The sequence below is a fragment of the Danio rerio genome, chromosome 4 (genome assembly GCF_052040795.2).
Source record: "Danio rerio strain M-AB ecotype USA chromosome 4, GRCz13ab, whole genome shotgun sequence".
Lineage (NCBI taxonomy): Eukaryota > Metazoa > Chordata > Actinopteri > Cypriniformes > Danionidae > Danio > Danio rerio.
Window position 1 is genome coordinate 42,566,337 of NC_141024.2, and position 18,764 is coordinate 42,585,100.

General features: G+C 38.6%; 1 long non-coding RNA gene and 6 other non-coding genes across 7 annotated transcripts in view; 1 reads left to right on the forward strand and 6 right to left on the reverse strand.

Moving 5' to 3' along the window:
* The window catches only part of LOC148680839 (uncharacterized), a 785,675-nt gene that overhangs the window by 551,176 nt on the left and 215,735 nt on the right, over positions 1–18,764 (forward strand). The gene's annotated exons all lie outside the window — the stretch shown is intronic.
* Positions 6,834–6,905, reverse strand: trnap-cgg (transfer RNA proline (anticodon CGG)). Its single transcript has one exon. It is a non-coding gene; the product is annotated as a tRNA-Pro (tRNA).
* Positions 7,315–7,386, reverse strand: trnap-agg (transfer RNA proline (anticodon AGG)). Its single transcript has one exon. It is a non-coding gene; the product is annotated as a tRNA-Pro (tRNA).
* trnap-cgg (transfer RNA proline (anticodon CGG)) lies at positions 8,791–8,862 on the reverse strand. The gene has a single exon. It is a non-coding gene; the product is annotated as a tRNA-Pro (tRNA).
* Positions 9,828–9,899, reverse strand: trnap-cgg (transfer RNA proline (anticodon CGG)). The gene has a single exon. It is a non-coding gene; the product is annotated as a tRNA-Pro (tRNA).
* On the reverse strand, positions 10,312–10,383 carry trnap-agg (transfer RNA proline (anticodon AGG)). The gene has a single exon. It is a non-coding gene; the product is annotated as a tRNA-Pro (tRNA).
* trnap-agg (transfer RNA proline (anticodon AGG)) lies at positions 11,337–11,408 on the reverse strand. Its single transcript has one exon. It is a non-coding gene; the product is annotated as a tRNA-Pro (tRNA).

Below are 18,764 nucleotides of genomic sequence, written 5' to 3' on the forward strand. Positions count from 1 at the left end.
TTGTGAATTTATTTTTGCTCTGTTTTAACTATTATTCCTTAATATTTTCTTCTAATTATTCTTCACATATGTTTTCATGTGAAACAATATCGTTTTCTTAAACACTTTTCTCTTTCAATTTGTTTTATAGTAATTTAGAAGTATTACTTTCTGACCTTATGTCCTATGAATTAATTAAAATTTTTATTTCAATCTTCTCTTTAACTATAAATAATTTTTCTAGATTTGAATTTTTCCAGTTTTCAATATCCAATCTTGATTTAGGTCATTCACAATAAGATTATGCTAAGATATTTTTTTTATCCTTATTTTGAACTTAAATACTTAGTTCCATTCTTATTTATTCTCCAAATTATGTATTGCCTTATCAAAAGCTTTTTCTTTAGTCACCACCCTGCATTGTAATTTATCATTCTATGTTTAAGGAACTTTTATTATGCCTACTGAAACTTAAACTCAAATTATTCACCATTCATCATAATATATAATTTCATCATTACACATTTAAAGTTTCACCTTAAAATTACCTTATAACACTTTTTCTTACTTAAAAATTTGCATGATAATAATTTCTCTCAAATTGACAGGAGTCTGATTTGATACAAGAATGGGTAGCTACACTTTTGTTCTTAATTTTCCTTCTGTAATGCTTGAACTTAATTTGGACTTTAGGAGCTACTTTGAGATTGACTGTCAGACTATCCCCCCTCGCAACCTGAGACAACTAGTTCACAGATTGGTGCTAGTCTTTTCTCTGCTGTCCTGATGAAATACCTTCATATCAGGGCACTGTGTTTCCCCCTCTCTCTTTAGGCTGGCTTCTTTCTTTGACTCAGCTGATGTAAAGTTCTGGTGGAGCGTTTTTTTCTCTTTGATCAGTTCATCAGTCTCTTGTTAGTGTCTCTTTTGAATGTCTCTGAACAAATGTAGCTTTTTCAGTCCTCAGTAAATCCTGGGCAAAAAGTTCATGTCACAAGTGTCAACAGCCATTTTGCTCATTGTGTTTTTCAAACAACTTTCCATTTGCCAGTGAACTCAGAGATGTCTGGTAGGTACGAGACTACAGTCCCCCTAAAGTTCATCCATACGTCCTCTTAATTAATATATATAGAATTTAGCTCATGACTTAATAAATTATTTTTTTTTCCCATTTTTTCCCTCATCAAATAAAGACTCCTTTTATCCATTTCTTTTATTAATTAATTTATTTATCTATCTATTTTTGTTTACTGTTTAACAACTTATTTTCTTTAATTCTCAATAATTTTTATCATATGTAAATATGCTTAATTTTCTATTTGTTAAATGTTCTTATAATGAATTTCTTTGGCTTCAGATTGTGCTTCACTTATTTTTCCTAATCTTATTCTAGTTTTTCCTCACTAGTTACATTACATCTTACACTATTTTAATTTCTCTAACATTTCCATACCTGTTTTAATTCAACAGTACTATATGGGGCTTGCATCTGATATAACTGTTCAAAATCCTTACTGCAATAGCTTCAAGTTCATAGTACTATTTTAACTCTACATGTTTGTTTACTTTAAGCATTTTTCCAATCTGAAATGCAATTTTTAATTTTAAATAAATTTTTAAGTACATAAAATATTAACTATGTAATTTTTGAACTCACTATTATGTTCTTTCATTTTTTCCTCAGTGTCTATGCTTTATATCTGACTCACTGCTTTTACTACAAATAGCTGTTGGCTCAGATGACAGCCTGTAGCTGACTTTAAAACAGATGACAACAGTCAACTTACTCCACAACAATTTTTTATTGCACTTAAACATAATTTTATCTTTTAAAGCCAAATCTTGTTTTCTTCAAAATGTTACTGTTTTTTCTAATTTTTATCTTATCTGTTTAATATATATTTTTAAACATCTTCTCTTTTTATTCTATTAAACAATGTTTGGACTTTTTTTTTTCTCCATTTTCCTATGCTTCTTTTCCTTTTCAAAAATTAGCATTTTTGTCTCTTAGATTTTCCTAATTCATTTTTCTTTAAACTTATTTTCCTTAAACATTTGATCATTAACTCTTCAATTAATCCATATTCATCAAAGTTTTTCTCTTCTAATTTATTCTCTATCAAAGAACTAACTTATCTATTTTTATTTATACTGATTTAGTAAATTTATTTCCTTATCAATTTAACAATTTATATCCATATGTAGTTAGTTCTATGCTTCAATTTTTTAATTTCTTAGTATTTATTAATATAGCTTTCAGTTGCATTTTTATTAACACTTTTTATTTTTTAAATCTTATTCTATCATTAATATTTTCTTATTTTATTTATCTTATTACATTACTTTATAATATTTCTATTTATTTAATACCTCATAATATATCTTTACTCTTTAGCTTCTATCTGTCCTGTGAAACTTTTGTTCTTAAAATAGACAGATTCTTACCACTCCTGAAGCAGACCTTCTTCCAGACTGTCGACATGTCAGGAATTTCAGTCACCTCTCTGCCTAGTTCATACTTAAAAACACTTCAAACACACAGAGATTATTCAGAAAAATGTTGTATATTCTTCTTTTCAGTCTGTGTCTTTCAAATGCAATATGATCTCAATTAATTTTATGAGGCTTAATCCTCCTTTGTATCACAATATCTTCCCTCAACTGCATCACTCTCTATCTTATTGTTCTTAAATCACACAACATATGCAGTCCTTCTTTTACATTATAATATAAAATGATAATTCTTTTAAACTCACTCTTATTGCAAACATACTTCTAGACACAATCATACTTCTCACTCATTCTAACTCATCTCTTACACTATGTAACCTGAACCTCACCTCTATTCTAGTCTCTCTAGATCAAAGGTGGTAGCTTCTGCATACCAGTATCTTCAGTCCAACACAGACAAATACACAAATACTAACAATTACATAAATACACTACACTACACTCCTCTTAAGTGACCTGTTACTTCTGCTCCCGTCTTTACTGTTCTTCAGTAAAAATAGCACTTCACAGGATTTTTGCCTTTTTTCCCCCAGCCTCCTGCATAATAATATTTATTATTATTAAAACAGAACGGGTACTCCGAGGTCTTTGCGCGCTTCTCTCTATACTTTATTAATCTGCTTTAATCTCTTAACTGTCACCACACTTTAAGAACTTCCTCTCAAAACTTAAAAATGCTCTATGCATATTCTTCATTATTAAAAAATTTCCCAAACATGAGTAACAGTTACTAGTTAACGTTTATCCTATCCGTCAAGGCCCTCTTAGGAAAACACAGATCATTTGCATGCAAATTGTTATTTTCTTCTGGTATTCAAAACCCCATTGTTTTCCTTTTATATCTTTACTTTTTTAGTTTTACTTGTAGTTCGTTATAGCTGGAGAAACAGTTCAAGTGACTTTTTACCATTACAAGCAGGTCCTTGGCAGAAAAAACACAAACGTATAAGCGAAAATTGCTTACCGTTTTTTATCGTGGCCACATATTTGTGTTTTTCCTCCAAGCCCCAGCATGTCCAGTGTCACCCGTTCGTCTCTTTCCAGCCCCACGATTTTGGGCGGCATTTGTCGTAAATTTTAACTTCTTATCAATTAGAAATTATCAGACCGGAGGTTTTGAATATCAGAAAATAGACTTTATTCTCCATAATAAAGCCGAGAAAGAACAGAGCAGACCCCAGAGCATTCTGAAGTCTCTCCTGGACACCTTCTGAAGTCTCTCCTGCACCTTCTGAAGTATCTGTGTTTGTTACAATTTTTATACAGGATTATTTGACACACCCCTAAGTCTCTTTTTAACTCTTGACCATTTTTGAATAGGTTTTCTAGTCTAAGGGGTCCTGCTATTCTTGGCTCTCAGCCCACTAGCTCATGTCAGCAGAGATGTTACAGGTCTATGTCAGCAAAGTATAGATGCAATTTATGCAAAAGGATTAAGTGTTTACATACATTGTCATGAAAGCATAATCACTTGATAATATGTTACTCATTTTAACTTCTGACACATATAGCTTCATAGAAGTATTTAACCTATATAATCAGTGCTTTACATATTCAGTTATTCTACACAATCAGTCACTCAACCTTCTCCTAGTGTTGCTTCTGTGCAGGCACTCTCATCTTACACAGACATATCACTGTATTTTTAACCCAGGCTGGCATGTTTGCTGCAAACACTACATACATTTTGAGAAGAGAAAATTAACTGCTTTACACTTAGAAAATACTACACACTGAGAGAATAGAAATCTTCTTCAGGAGCAACCACCAAAAATGAATGAGCACCGCTGCAAATTGTTTTTTAAGGGATTTATTGTATTTTAAAACAACATCAATAGGACTGACAAAAACCAGAAGCAACTATCTAACTAATGCTGCGAAGACATTGATATTTGTGTGCAATAATTCCAAAATGAATGTCTAATAATTAGACCATAGAATATTAATGATGATGAAAATAACAATAATAGTAACAATGAATTACATTTCTCATTATGATATTGCCTTGTAAAATAAAGCATTGCAGTAAGAAATATTTATTTTGTACTGCTGTTTTTATATGCATGTCAATTTAATAAATAATATTTCTGCTACAAAACAAACAAAAGATTATATTAAATCATTCAATTCAATGATGAAAGCTGCAAAGTCATCAGTAAATAAATATAAAAATAATATACACCTCAAAAAAAAACAGACAAAAGAAAGTAAATAAAGTCTCACTTCTATCACTCTTTAAAAGTTTTGGTTTCAGTTTGTGTCAATTTAAAGGTTCAGTCTGAGATGATCTTCATTTTTCTGTGTAAGTGGAAAAGCTAGCGAGTCAGCCGACCCAATTTATGAGCAGGCAGAGCAGGATTCTTGCGATGACAACCGGCGCAATACCGCTCTTTGTTATGAGCCGCAGTTTCAGTGTAAACTTGGTAAAGGCGAGCTTCTTTGGCAATGATATGTACAGTATTAGATTTGTCTTTTAGTGGACATTTGCGCTGAACACGCAGTGAATGCAACGCATGGAGATTCAGGCGCCTTCTCCAAGAAGCGCGTACTCGATTGATCTCAGCTGGTGGATCATTATTCACCACGTGACGTGTCATGATCGCTCTCATCTGCGCCTCAACTTTAGGTGGGGTTTGCAAACCTGTGTGCTTTAAGTATTTACTCTTCAGCCGTTTGCATTTCCTGTGGTCATCAAAGCTCCTTCCCTGTCATCTGACAGTGGAATACCTTGAGGGATTGACAGCTAATATAAACCAATATAACGGCAGGGAAGAGCGATTCAGCACGCTTTTACAAAAAAATCTAAACAGGTCGCACTACAACCATTATCTGCAGTCGCACTAATGCACCCAAATATATTATGCGGTCGCATAGATTAATTTTCGGGGGCATATGCGACCAAAATGGTCGCAATTTCGAGCCCTGCCTGTAAAACATATGACACCTGCAAGGGCTCGTCCGGGATTTGTACCCGGGACCTCTCACACCTGAAGCAAGATTAATACCCCTAGACCAACGAGCCACTAAATTGAGAGAATATCACATGGCGTCAGAAGCATCAGATAGTCAGAAAACTTTCTCTAACGAATCAAGGGCACCCTAAGCGAGAATCACACCCCTAGACCAACGAGCCACTGCAAAACATTAAGTTTATAAAGCAACACTATCTGCTGACGAACTGGCATTCTCAGAAAAAAGGCCTCTGTGTAAGCCACAACACCCTTACAAAACAGCAGACAACTGTAAGGGCTCAACCGAAATTTGAATCTGGGATTTCTCACTGCATGAACGAGAATCATACTCCTAGACAACCAAGCCACTATGCAAAGGAATGTTTTATGTGCCGACACTATCTGCTGACAAACTGGAATTCTTCGAAAAACGTTTTTTATGAAAGCCATAATGCCCCGTAAAACAACAGAATAACTGCAAGGGCTCATCTGGGATTTGAACCCGGGACCTCTCGCACCCTAAGCGAGAATCATACCCCTAGACCAACGAGCCACGAAAGCTTGAATATTTCACAAGACATCAGAAGCAACAGATGGTCAGAAATCTTTATCTAACAAACATTGAAGCAGGGCTTTTCCTTCATTTAGACCCGGGACTTCTGCAATGGTTCGTCCAGGATTTGAAAACGGGACCTCTCGAACCTTATGCGAGAATCAAGCCCGTAGACCAACGAGCAACTGCAAAACAGCCACTTTACATGGCAACACTATTTGCTGACAAACCGGCATTCTCAGAAAAAAGGCCTCTGTGTAAGCCACAACGCCCTTACAAAACAAAGGACAACTGTGAGGGTTCAACTGAAATTTGAACCTAGGATTTCTCATGGCATGAACGAGAATCATACTCCTAGACCAGCAAGCCACTATGCAAGAAATATTTTATGTGGCGACACTATCTGCTGACAAATTGGAATTCTTTGAAAGACGTTTTTACGAAAGACATAATGCACAGTACACCTGCAAGAGCTCATCCAGGAATTGAACCCAGGTCCTCTCGCAACCAAAGCGAGAATCATACCCCTAGACCACCGAGCCACTGCAAAACAGGTACTTTATATAGCAACACTATCTGCTGACAAACTGGCATTCTCAGAAAAAAGGCCTCTGTGTGAGCCACAACGACCTTACAAAACAGCAGACAACTGTAAGGGCTCAACCGAAATTTGAATCTGGGATTTCTCATTGCATGAACAAAAATCACACGCCTAGACCAGCAAGCCACTATGCAAACGAATGTTTTATGTGGCGACACTATCTGCTGACAAACGGGAATTCTTCGAAAGACATTTTAATGAAAGACATAGTGCCCTGTAAAACACATGACATCTGCAAGGGCTCGTCCGGGATTTGAACCCGGAATCTCTCACACCCGAAGCGAGAATCATACCTCTAGACCAACGAGCCACAAAATTGAGAGAATTTCACATGGCGTCAGAAGCATCAGATAGTCAGAAAACTTTCTTTAACGAATCAAGGGCACCCTAAGCAGGAATCATACCCCTAGACCAACGAGCCACTGCAAAACACTAATTTTATATGGCAACACTATCTGCTGACGAACTGGCATTCTCAGAAAAAAGGCCTCTGTGTAAGCCACAACGCCCTTACAAACAGCAGACAACTGTAAGGGCTCGACCAAAATTTGAATCTGGGATTTCTGCCGGCATGAACGAGAATCATACTTCTAGACAACCAAGCCACTGTGCAAAGGAATGTTTTATGTGCCGACACTATCTGCTGACAAACTGGAATTCTTCGAAATACGTTTTTTATGAAAGCCATAATGCCCTGTAAAACAACAGAACAACTGCAAGGGCTCGTCCGGGATTTGAACCCGGGACCTCTCGCACCCTAAGCGAGAATCATACCCCTGGACCAACGAGCCACAAAAGCATGAATATTTCACAAGACATCAGAAGCAACAGATGGTCAGAAATCCTTATCTAACAAACATTGAAGCAGGGCTTTTGCTTCATTTGGACCCGGGACTTCTGCAATGGTTCGTCCAGGATTTGAAAACGGGACCTCTCGCACCTTATGCGAGAATCAAGCCCGTAGACCAACGAGCAACTGCAAAACAACCACTTTACATGGCAACACTATCTGCTGACAAACCGGCATTCTCAGAAAAAAGGCCTCTGTGTAAGCCACAACGCCCATACAAAACAGCAGACAACTGTAAGGGCTCAACCGAAATTTGAATCTGGGATTTCTCACGTCATGAACGAGAATCATACTCCTAGACATCCAAGCCACTATGCAAAGGAATGTTTTATGTGCCGACACTATCTGCTGACAAACTGGAATTCATCGAAAAACGTTTTTTATGAAAACCATAATGCCCCGTAAAACAACAGAATAACTGCAAGGGCTCGTCCGGGATTTGAACCCGGGACCTCTCGCACCCTAAGCGAGAATCATACCCCTAGACCAACGAGCAACAAAAGCTTGAATATATCACAAGACATCAGAAGCAACAGATGGTCAGAAATCCTTATCTTACAAACATTGAAGCAGGGCTTTTGCTTCAATTGGACCCGGGACTTCTGCAATGGTTCGTCCAGGATTTGAAAACGGGACCTCTCGCACCTTATGCGAGAATCATGCCCGTAGACCAACGAGCAACTGCAAAACAGCCATTTTACATGGCAACACTATCTGCTGACAAACTGGCATTCTCAGAAAAAAGGCCTCTGTGTAAGCCACAACGCCCTTACAAAACAAAGGACAACTGTGAGGGTTCAACTGAAATTTGAACCTAGGATTTCTCATGGCATGAACGAGAATCATACTCCTAGACCAGCAAGCCACTATGCAAGAAATATTTTATGTGGCGACACTATCTGCTGACAAATTGGAATTCTTTGAAAGACGTTTTTACGAAAGACATAATGCCCTGTAAAACACATTACACCTGCAAGAGCTCTTCCAGGAATTGAACCCGGGTCCTCTCGCAACCAAAGCGAGAATCATACCCCTAGACCACCGAGCCACTGCAAAACAGGTACTTTATATAGCAACACTATCTGCTGACAAACTGGCATTCTCAGAAAAAAGGCCTCTGTGTTAGCCACAACGACCTTACAAAACAGCAGACAACTGTAAGGGCTCAACCGAAATTTGAATCTGGGATTTCTCATTGCATGAACGAAAATCACACGCCTAGACCAGGAAGCCACTATGCAAACGAATGTTTTATGTGGCGACACTATCTGCTGACAAACTGGAATTCTTCGAAAGACATTTTAATGAAAGACATAGTGCCCTGTAAAACACATGACACCTGCAAGGGCTCGTCCGGGATTTGAACCCGGGACCTCTCACACCCGAAGCGAGAATCATACCTCTAGACCAATGAGCCACAAAATTGAGAGGATTTCACATGGCGTCAGAAGCATCAGATAGTCAGAAAACTTTCTTTAACAAATCAAGGGCACCCTAAGCAAGAATCATACCCCTAGACCAACGAGCCACTGCAAAACACTAACTTTATATGGCAACACTATCTGCTGACAAACTGGCATTCTCAGAAAAAAGGCCTCTGTGTAAGCCACAACGTCCTTACAAAACAGCAGACAAGTGTAAGGGCTCAACCAAAATTTGAATCTGGGAATTCTCCCATCATGAACGAGAATCATACTCCTAGACAACCAAGCCATTATGCAAAGGAATGTTTTATGTGCCGACACTATCTGCTGACAAACTGGAATTCTTCGAAAAACGTTTTTTATGTAACCCATAATGCCCTGTTAAACAACAGAGAAACTACAAGTGCTCATCCGCGATTTGAACCCAGGACTTTTCACACCCTAAGCGAGAATCATACCCCTTGACCAACAAACCACAAAGCTTGAATATTTTACAAGACTTCAGAAGCAACAGATGGTCAGAAATCCTTATCTAACAAACATTGAAGCAGGGCTTTTGCTTCATTTGGACCTGGGACTTCTACAATGGTTCGTCCACGATTTGAAAACGGGACCTCTTGCAACTTATGCGAGAATCAAGCCCGTAGACCAACGAGCTACTGCAAAACAGCAACTTTAGATGGCAACACTATCTGCTGACCAACCGGCATTCTCAGAAAAAAGGCCTCTGTGTAAGCCACAACGCCCTTACAAAACAGCAGACAACTGTAAGGGCTCAACCAAAATTTGAATCTGGGATTTCTCCCAGCATGAACGAGTATCATACTCCTAGACAACCAAGCCACTGTGCAAAGGAATGTTTTATGTGCCGACACTATCTGCTGACATACTAGAATTCTTCGAAAAACGTTTTTTTATGAAAGCCATAATGCCCTGTAAAACAACAGAATAACTGCAAGGGCTCGTCCGGGATTTGAACCCGGGACCTCTCACACCCGAAGCGAGAATCATACCCCTAGACCAACGAGCCACTAAATTGAGAGAATTTCACATGGCCTCAGAACCATCAGATAGTCAGAAAACTTTCTCTAACGAATCAAGGGCACCCTAAGCGAAAATCATACCCCTAGACCAACGAGCCACTGCAAAACAGTAACTTTATATGGCAACACTATCTGCTGATGAACTGGCATTCTCAGAAAAAAGGCCTCTGTGTAAGCCACAATGCCCTTACAAAACAGCAGACAACTGTAAGGGCTCAACCGAAATTTGAATCTGGGATTTCTCACGGCATGAACGAAAAGCATACTCCTAGACAACCAAACCACTATGCAAAGGAATGTTTTATGTGCCGACACTATCTGCTGACAAACTGGAATTCTTCGAAAATTGTTTTTTTTATGAAAGCCATAATGCCCTGTAAAACAACAGAATAATTGCAAGGGCTCGTCCGGGATTTGAACCCGGGACCTCTCGCACCCTAAGCGAGAATCATACCCCTAGACCAACGAGCCACAAAAGCTTGAATATTTCACAAGACATCAGAAGCAACAGATGGTCAGAAATCCTTATCTTACAAACATTGAAGCAGGGCTTTTGCTTCATTTGGACCCGGGACTTCTGCAATGGTTCGTCCAGGCTTTGAAAACAGGACCTCTCGCACCTTATGCGAGAATCAAGCCCGTAGACCAACGAGCAACTGCAAAACAGCCACTTTACATGGCAACACTATCTGCTGACAAACTGGCATTCTCAGAAAAAAGACCTCTGTGTAAGCCACAACGCCCTTACAAAACAAAAGACAACTGTAAGGGTTCAACTGAAATTTGAACCTAGGATTTCTCATGGCATGAACGAGAATCATACTCCTAGACCAGCAAGCCACTATGCAAGAAATATTTTATGTGGCGACACTATCTGCTGACAAATTGGAATTCTTTGAAAGACGTTTTTACGAAAGACATAATGCCCTGTAAAACACAGTACACCTACAAGGGCTCATCCATGTATTGAACCCGGGTCCTCTCGCAACCGAAGCGAGAATCATACCCATAGACCAATGAGCCACTAAATCGAGACAATTTCACAAGGCGTCAGATAGTCAGAAATCTTTCTCTAACGAATCAAGGGCACCCTAAGTGAGAGTCATACCCCTAGACCACCGAGCCACTGCAAAACAGGAACTTTATATGGCAACACTATCTGCTGACAAACTGGCATTCTCAGAAAGAAGGCCTCTGTGTAAGCCACAACGACCTTACAAAACAGCAGACAACTGTAAGGGCTCAACCGAAATTTGAATCTGGGATTTCTCATGGCATGAACGAGAATCATACTCCTAGACAACCAAGCCACTAAGCAAAGGAATGTTTTATGTGCCGACACTATCTGCTGACAAACTAGAATTCTTCGAAAATTGTTTTTTATGAAAGCCATAAAGCCCTGTAAAACAACAGAATAATTGCAAGGGCTCGTCCGGGATTTGAACCCGGGACCTCTCGCACCCTAAGCGAGAATCATACCCCTAGACCAACGAGCCACAAAAACTTGAATATATCACAAGACATCAGAAGCAACAGATGGTCAGAAATCCTTATCTTACAAACATTGAAGCAGGGCTTTTGCTTCATTTGCACCCTGGACTGCTGCAATGGTTCGTCCAGGCTTTGAAAACGGGACCTCTCGCACCTTATGCGAGAATCAAGCCCGTAGACCAACGAGCAACTGCAAAACAGCCACTTTACATAGCAACACTATCTGCTGACAAACTGGCATTCTCAGAAAAAAGGCCTCTGTGTAAGCCACAACGCCCTTACAAAACAAAAGACAACTGTAAGGGTTCACCTGAAATTTGAACCTAGGATTTCTCATGGCATGAACGAGAATCATACTCTTAGACCAGCAAGCCACTATGCAAGAAATATTATATGTGGCGACACTATCTGCTGACAAATTGGAATTCTTTGAAAGTTGTTTTTACGTAAGACATAATGCCCTGTAAAACACAGTACACCTGCAAGGGCTCGAGTGACGTCACTGACGTCACTGTCTCCGTTCGGTCGCCTACTGCGTTTTCTTGAAGTTTGGACTCGCTATTTACTCGCAATTTAAATCTTAATCATAAAATTCTTCCTCATTCGCTAACTATTTTTCTCTCCTACTTAGGGTGAACAAACCCTTAATACATTTATACAAACAAAACTGCTTTAAAACGGTCTGTCCCTCGAGCATCCGCCTGTTGTTTGTAGATTTAGCCTGCTAGCGCCGCTGGTCAGCTAAAGCTACCAACCTCTTTTACCATACACTTTTGACATACTGGCTTTGCTCTTTACCCCGTAAAATGTCGCTTGCATCTCTGTCCTTGTGTGCAGGAGAAGCATCGATGGAGGCGTTGGAGCTGGAGCTGGAAGAAGTGGAGTCCCAGATCCGGGCACTTCTGATGAGGTGGACGCGGCTGCAGGAACAACTGCTTGTTGTGCCTAACGCTAAGGCCGCCTCATCATCTAAGGTACGTGGAAATTACAACCACATCATTCCCTCTACCTCAACCACGTGGGGACAAACAATACCGGGCTCAGGCAGTAGGAGATCCTGAAGAAGGACTTCAGGAGCCTGATCGAGGCGGTTCGACGCACCTCGCCCGCCACTCAGATCATCGTTTCTGGGCTGCTTCCTACCTACCGCCGAGGAAATGAAAGGTTCAGTAGACTTTTAGCTCTGAATGAATGGCTAATAACATGGTGTAAAGAACAGAAATTGCTCTTTGCTAATAACTGGAATCTTTTCTGGGAGCGTCCTAGGCTCTTCCGTGCTGACGGCCTGCACCCCAGTCGAGCCGGAGCTGAACTCCTGTCGGACAACATCTCCAGATTACTTCGCACCATCTGACTAGCAGGTAAAAATTCACAAAATTCACATTATAGCCACCTAGACTCTTGTTCGTCCCACTTAAACATCAGTAACGCATATCTGGCAAATCCTATAGAGACTGTGTCTCTTCCTCGTATTATTAGATTAAGAAATAAACGTACTGTGTGCTCCAGAAAAAATCTATTAAGAATCAAACCAGAATAACCAGTAGAAAGTGAAAATACAAATTTCGTAAGGCTTGGTCTCCTAAACATCAGGGGCCTCATGTACGAATACTTGCGTGGAAATCTTACTAAAACATTGCGTACGCACAAAGCTGTAAATGTGCGTATGCAGAAAAAAATTCAGACGTATGAAACACTGCGTACGCCGAATCTCACGCATATTCTTTTGTACATCTGAATGAACGTGAAACTGAGCGCAACATGCACGAGCACAAAACCCCTCCCTGCCTCCTCCCCCGTATGAATATGCTAATGACTATGCTACTGGCAAAACCCAACGAAAAAGCAATGGCAAAGCAAGCAAAAAGAGAAACTTTGAACAGAATGTGAATTGGAGGTGCTGCTTTCGGAAGTAGACCGGAGAAAAGCGGTGTTATTTGCAAGTTTGTTTTCCGGAATTAACAACAAAAGAAAAAAATAGAGTGGGAGAGTTTAGCTGATGCGGTCAACACAGTTGGGTCTGAACATCGCACTGAGTGCGTTAAAAAAAAAGAAATAGTGTGGTTTATATCTGTAAAATGTTGCAGGACGTTTAACAGTCTCAGTGGTGCTACTCGTAAGACGCATGTGATCATGAATTGATACATTTGAGCATGAACTTGGCTCGAATCCAGCGTCTGATGAACTCTTTCTTGTTTTTTCCCCCGCTACATATCAGATTTTGCCAACTATTTATCACGAGAAAGACAAGTAGGAATCATCAATAACTTCATATCAATAAGCATCATATTTTATTTGCACATTTATTGAATGGAAATGTTTCTGATTCATGCATGCAAATTTATCTTCAGATAGTGTCTTTATAGCAATGTGCGTGTGGTAGATAGCTCAGATTACATTGGGAAAACAGGCGACTGCAGCAAATTGTGCTTTAATGTTTAGCTGGTCAAATGTATGGTATGGAAACCTTATATACCTGCTGAACCCGTCTCATACAGCTGCCATTGCAAGGCTCAGACACTTTGTAAAGAGGAATTTAACACAACTGCCTCTAGGAGTCGCCAATGGTAATAAAACAGACAAGCACAAAAAATGTGCGTGCGCCAGCCAGAAAGCTGCCGTGAAGCTGCGCACATTCCCATGTTCAGTTCATTGTTAGTAAATCCAAACGTGAGCGATTCTGAGCGTGAAACCTGGCGTACGCAAAGTTTTTGTGCGTACGCAGCGTTGATACATGAGGCCCCTGGTCACTTGCACCTAAAGCACTTATCATTAATGAAATAATAACAGAAAACAATCTTACTGCACTCTGTCTCACTGAAACCTGGCTGAAACAAAATGACTATATTAGCTTAAATGAAGCAACTCCTCCAGGATTCTTATATAAACATGAGGCTCGTCAAACTGGTCGTGGTGGTGGAGTTGCATCAATCTTTAGTGATTTCCTTAATATTAAACAGAGAAACGGACTTATGTTTAGCTCCTTTGAAGTATTATCGCTTAATGTTCAGCTTCCAGATACTATGCAAAAACCTATGTTATCTCTCGCTTTAATCACCATATATAGACCCCCAGGACCCTATGTTAATTTTCCAAAATAATTTTCTGATTTTATTTCTGACTTACTAGTCAAAACTGATAAAATGCTAATTGTAGGTGACTTTAACATCCACATAGATGACACTAACGATACATTAGGGCTCGCGTTTATGGATTTAATACACTCACTTGGGATAAAGCAAAACGTTGTGGGTCCAACCCATCGCTTAAAGCATACATTAGATCTAATTCTGTCTTATGGAATCAAGTTTATTGACGTAGACATTATACCACAAAGTGATGATATTACAGATCACTACCTCTTACTATATAAGCTGTGTTTACCTGAAATCAGCAAACCCGCTCCAATACGCCGCCCTAGTAGAACTATTGTTCCGTCAAGTAAAGATGAATTTATAAATAACTTACCTGATCTCTCTCTATTTCGTAATGCACCCGCAAACTCAAATGATCTTGATGTAGTAACCAGCAGTATGGATGCCATCTTTACTAGCACACTAAATACTGTGGCACCCATCATATTAAAAAAGGCTAGAGAGATTAAAACTATACCATGGTATAATAGTCATACTCGTGCGCTCAAAACAGCAACCCGCGCCCTGGAATGTAAATGGAAAAATACCAATTTAGAGGTCTTTAGAATTGCGTACAAAGACAGTATGTCCAGCTATAGGAGGGCTCTAAAATCTGCCAGGACCGAGCACCTGCGCAAACTGATAGAAAATGATCATAACAATCCTAGATTTTCATTTAACACCATCTCTAAATTAGCAAATAATCGGTCATCCTTGGAACAAACTACTCCACCGCAAATTAGTAGTGATGACTTCATGAATTTTTTCAGTAATAAAATAGAAGGCTTTAGACAGAAAATAGGAGATGCCAAACTTTCTGCACTGGCTTATACTCCAAATCCTGTAAATATTTCATTAAATCATAATAATAACCTACACTGCTTCAAAATCATAGAACATGAAGAGTTAGTAAAAATTATAAATAGCTCTAAACCAGCTACGTGTATGCTGGACTCAATTCCAACAAAATAACTGAAAGAGCTGCTACCTGCTATAGGAGAACCTCTTCTTAACATTATCAACTCTTCTTTATCTTTAGGCCATGTTCCAAACTCTTACAAGCTAGCTGTTATTAAGCCTATTATTAAGAAACCGCAACTAGACACCAACAACTTAGCTAACTATAGGCCTATTTCAAATCTTCCATTTATGTCTAAAATACTAGAAAAAGTTGTTTCCACTCAATTATGCTCTTTTCTGCAGACGAACAATATTTTTGAAGTGTTTCAGTCAGGTTTCAGGGCTCACCACAGTACAGAAACCGCCTTAGTGAAAATAACCAATGATTTACTCTTAGCTGCTGACCGAGGGTGCGTCTCGCTATTAGTTTTACTCGATCTTAGTGCGGCATTTGACACCATTGACCACAATATCCTCATAAATCGCTTAAAGTCTACAGGTGTCCAGGGACAGGCTCTACAATGGTTTAAGTCATACTTAACTGACCGCTACCAGTTTGTGAATATTAATGGACAGCCTTCACAAGTCAGCCCAGTAAAGTATGGGGTGCCTCAAGGATCAGTTTTAGGCCCTTACTGTTTACAATTTACATGCTACCTCTGGGAGACATTATTAGAAGACATGGGATCAGCTTTCACTGCTATGCAGATGATACTCAATTATATATTTCAACTAAACCTGACGAGACGTCTGAACTTTCTAAACTAACTGAGTGTATCAAAGACATCAAAGACTGGATGACCAACAATTTTCTTCTCTTAAACTCCGACAAAAAAGAATTATTACTTATTGGGCCTAAATCTTGTACACAGCAGATCTCGCAACTCAATTTACAATTAGAGGAATACAAAGTTAGTTTTAGCTCTACTATAAAAGATCTGGGTGTCATATTAGACAGCAAACTAACTTTTAAAAACCATATATCCCATGTCACAAAAACTGCCTTCTTTCATCTGAGAAATATCGCTAAATTATGAAATATGCTATCCATCTCAGATGCAGAAAAGCTAGTCCATGCTTATATGACTTCGAGACTGGATTACTGTAATGCTCTATTTGCTGGCTGCCCAGCATCCTCTATTAACAAACTTCAATTAGTACAAAATGCAGCAGCCAGAGTTCTGACCAGGTCTAGAAAATATGATCATATAACCCCAATTTTATCCTCCTTACAACGGCTGCCTGTTAAGTTTCGTATTGAATTTAAAATATTACTTCTCACCTATAAAGCTCTAAATAATCTAGCTCCTGTTTATCTAACCAACCTTCTGTCTCGCTACAAACCAACTCGCTCTTTAAGATCTCAAAATTCAGGGCTTCTGGTAGTACCTAGAATAGCAAAATCAAGTAAAGGAGGTCGAGCCTTCTCTTTCATGGCTCCTACACTCTGGAATAGCCTTCCTGATAACGTCCGAGGCTCAAACACACTCTCCCAGTTCAAAACTAAATTAAAGACCTATCTGTTTAGTAAAGCATACACTCAATGCATCACCTAGCGGGTTCCACACAGGCTTCTGCATCTTGCGTATATACACTATGAACAGCAGCTACGCTAATTATTTTCTTTATTCTCTATCCTCAGATTATGCGGAGTCACTGATTGGATCCAAGACCAGCGACGTGATGATCCCAAGGATTCCATATCCGGGACCAGGCCATATCCTGAGCTGCTGCTGCGCTGATGGTCGTGGGGAGTGGAGAACATGAGTCTGATTCCAGCGACGCTCCAGGGACAGACGAGTCTTCGCTGAGGCCATCTTCCAGCCTAAACCACGGCGAATGAAGCTCTGCACAAGACTTTTGGCCAGCGGAGAAATTAAAATGGTCGTGCCCAACTGAGTCTGGTTCTCTCAAGGTTTTTTTTCTTCACTCCCATCAGGTGAAGTTTTTTTTCCCTCTCCGCTGTCGCCACTGCCTCGCATGGTTCAGGATTGGTAAAGCTACGCATCGATGAATTGGCTCTTCAGTGTTTGAACTCTCAGTAATAATTAAATCACACTGAACTGAGCTAAACTGAACTGAACTTAAACACTAAAACCTGAACCACACTGTTCCAGTTACTATGACCATTCATGTGAAGCTGCTTTGACACAATCTACATTGTAAAAGCGCTATACAAATAAAGCTGAATTGAATTGAATTGAATAAGGAAATAAATTTTATTAAATTAGTATGAATAAAAATAGATAAGTTAATAATTTGAGTAAATAAAGAATTAGAAGAGGAAAACTTTGGATATGGATTAATTGAAGAGTTACTAAGAAATAAAATAAAAAGAAAAAAGAAAATTGAGAAAAAAGAAGTCCAAACTTTGATTAATAGAATAAAGATAAGATGTTTAAAAATATATATATTAAACAGATAAGATAAAAATGAGAAAAAAACTGAAACATTTAAAAGAAAACAAGATTTGGCTTTAAAAAATAAGATTATCTTTAAGTGCTATAAAAATTGTTGTGGGTTAAGTTGACTGTTGTCATCTGTCTTAAAGTCAGCTACAGGCTGTCATCTGAGCCAACAACAGCTATTTGAAGTAAAAGCAGTGAGTTAGATGTAAAGCATAGACATTGAGGAGACATTAAATAACATCATAGTGAGTTCAACAATTAGATAGTTAATATTTTATGTACTTAAAAGGTGATTGAGAATTAAAAATTGCATTTCAGATAGGAAAAATGCTTAAAGCAAACAAACATGTAAGAGTTAAAATAGCACTATGAACTTGAAGCTATTGCAGTAAGGATTTTGAACAGGTATATCAGATGTTAGCACCATGTAGTGCTGGTGAATTAAAAACAGAAATGTTAGAGAAATTAAAACAATGTAAGATGTAATGTAACTAGTGAGGAAGCACTAGAATAAATTAGGAAAAATAAGTGAAGCACAATCTGAAGCCAAAGAAATTAATTAGATGAACATTTAAGAAATAGAAAATTAAGCATATTTACATATGATAAAAATGATTGAGAATGAAAAATAATTAGAGAAAATAAGTTGTTAAACAACAAAAAGAAAAAAAAAATGTAGATAAAAGGAGTCTTTATTTGATGAAGGAAAAATGGGAAAGAAAAAAAAAAGATTTATTAAGTCATGAGCTAAATTCTATATATATTAATTAAGAGGACATATGGATGAACTTTGGGGGACTGTAGTCTCGTACCTACCAGACATCTCTGAGTACACTGGCAAATGGAAAGGTGTTTGAAAAACACAGAGTAAAATGGCTGTGGACACTTGTGACATGAACTTTTTGCCCAGGATTTACTG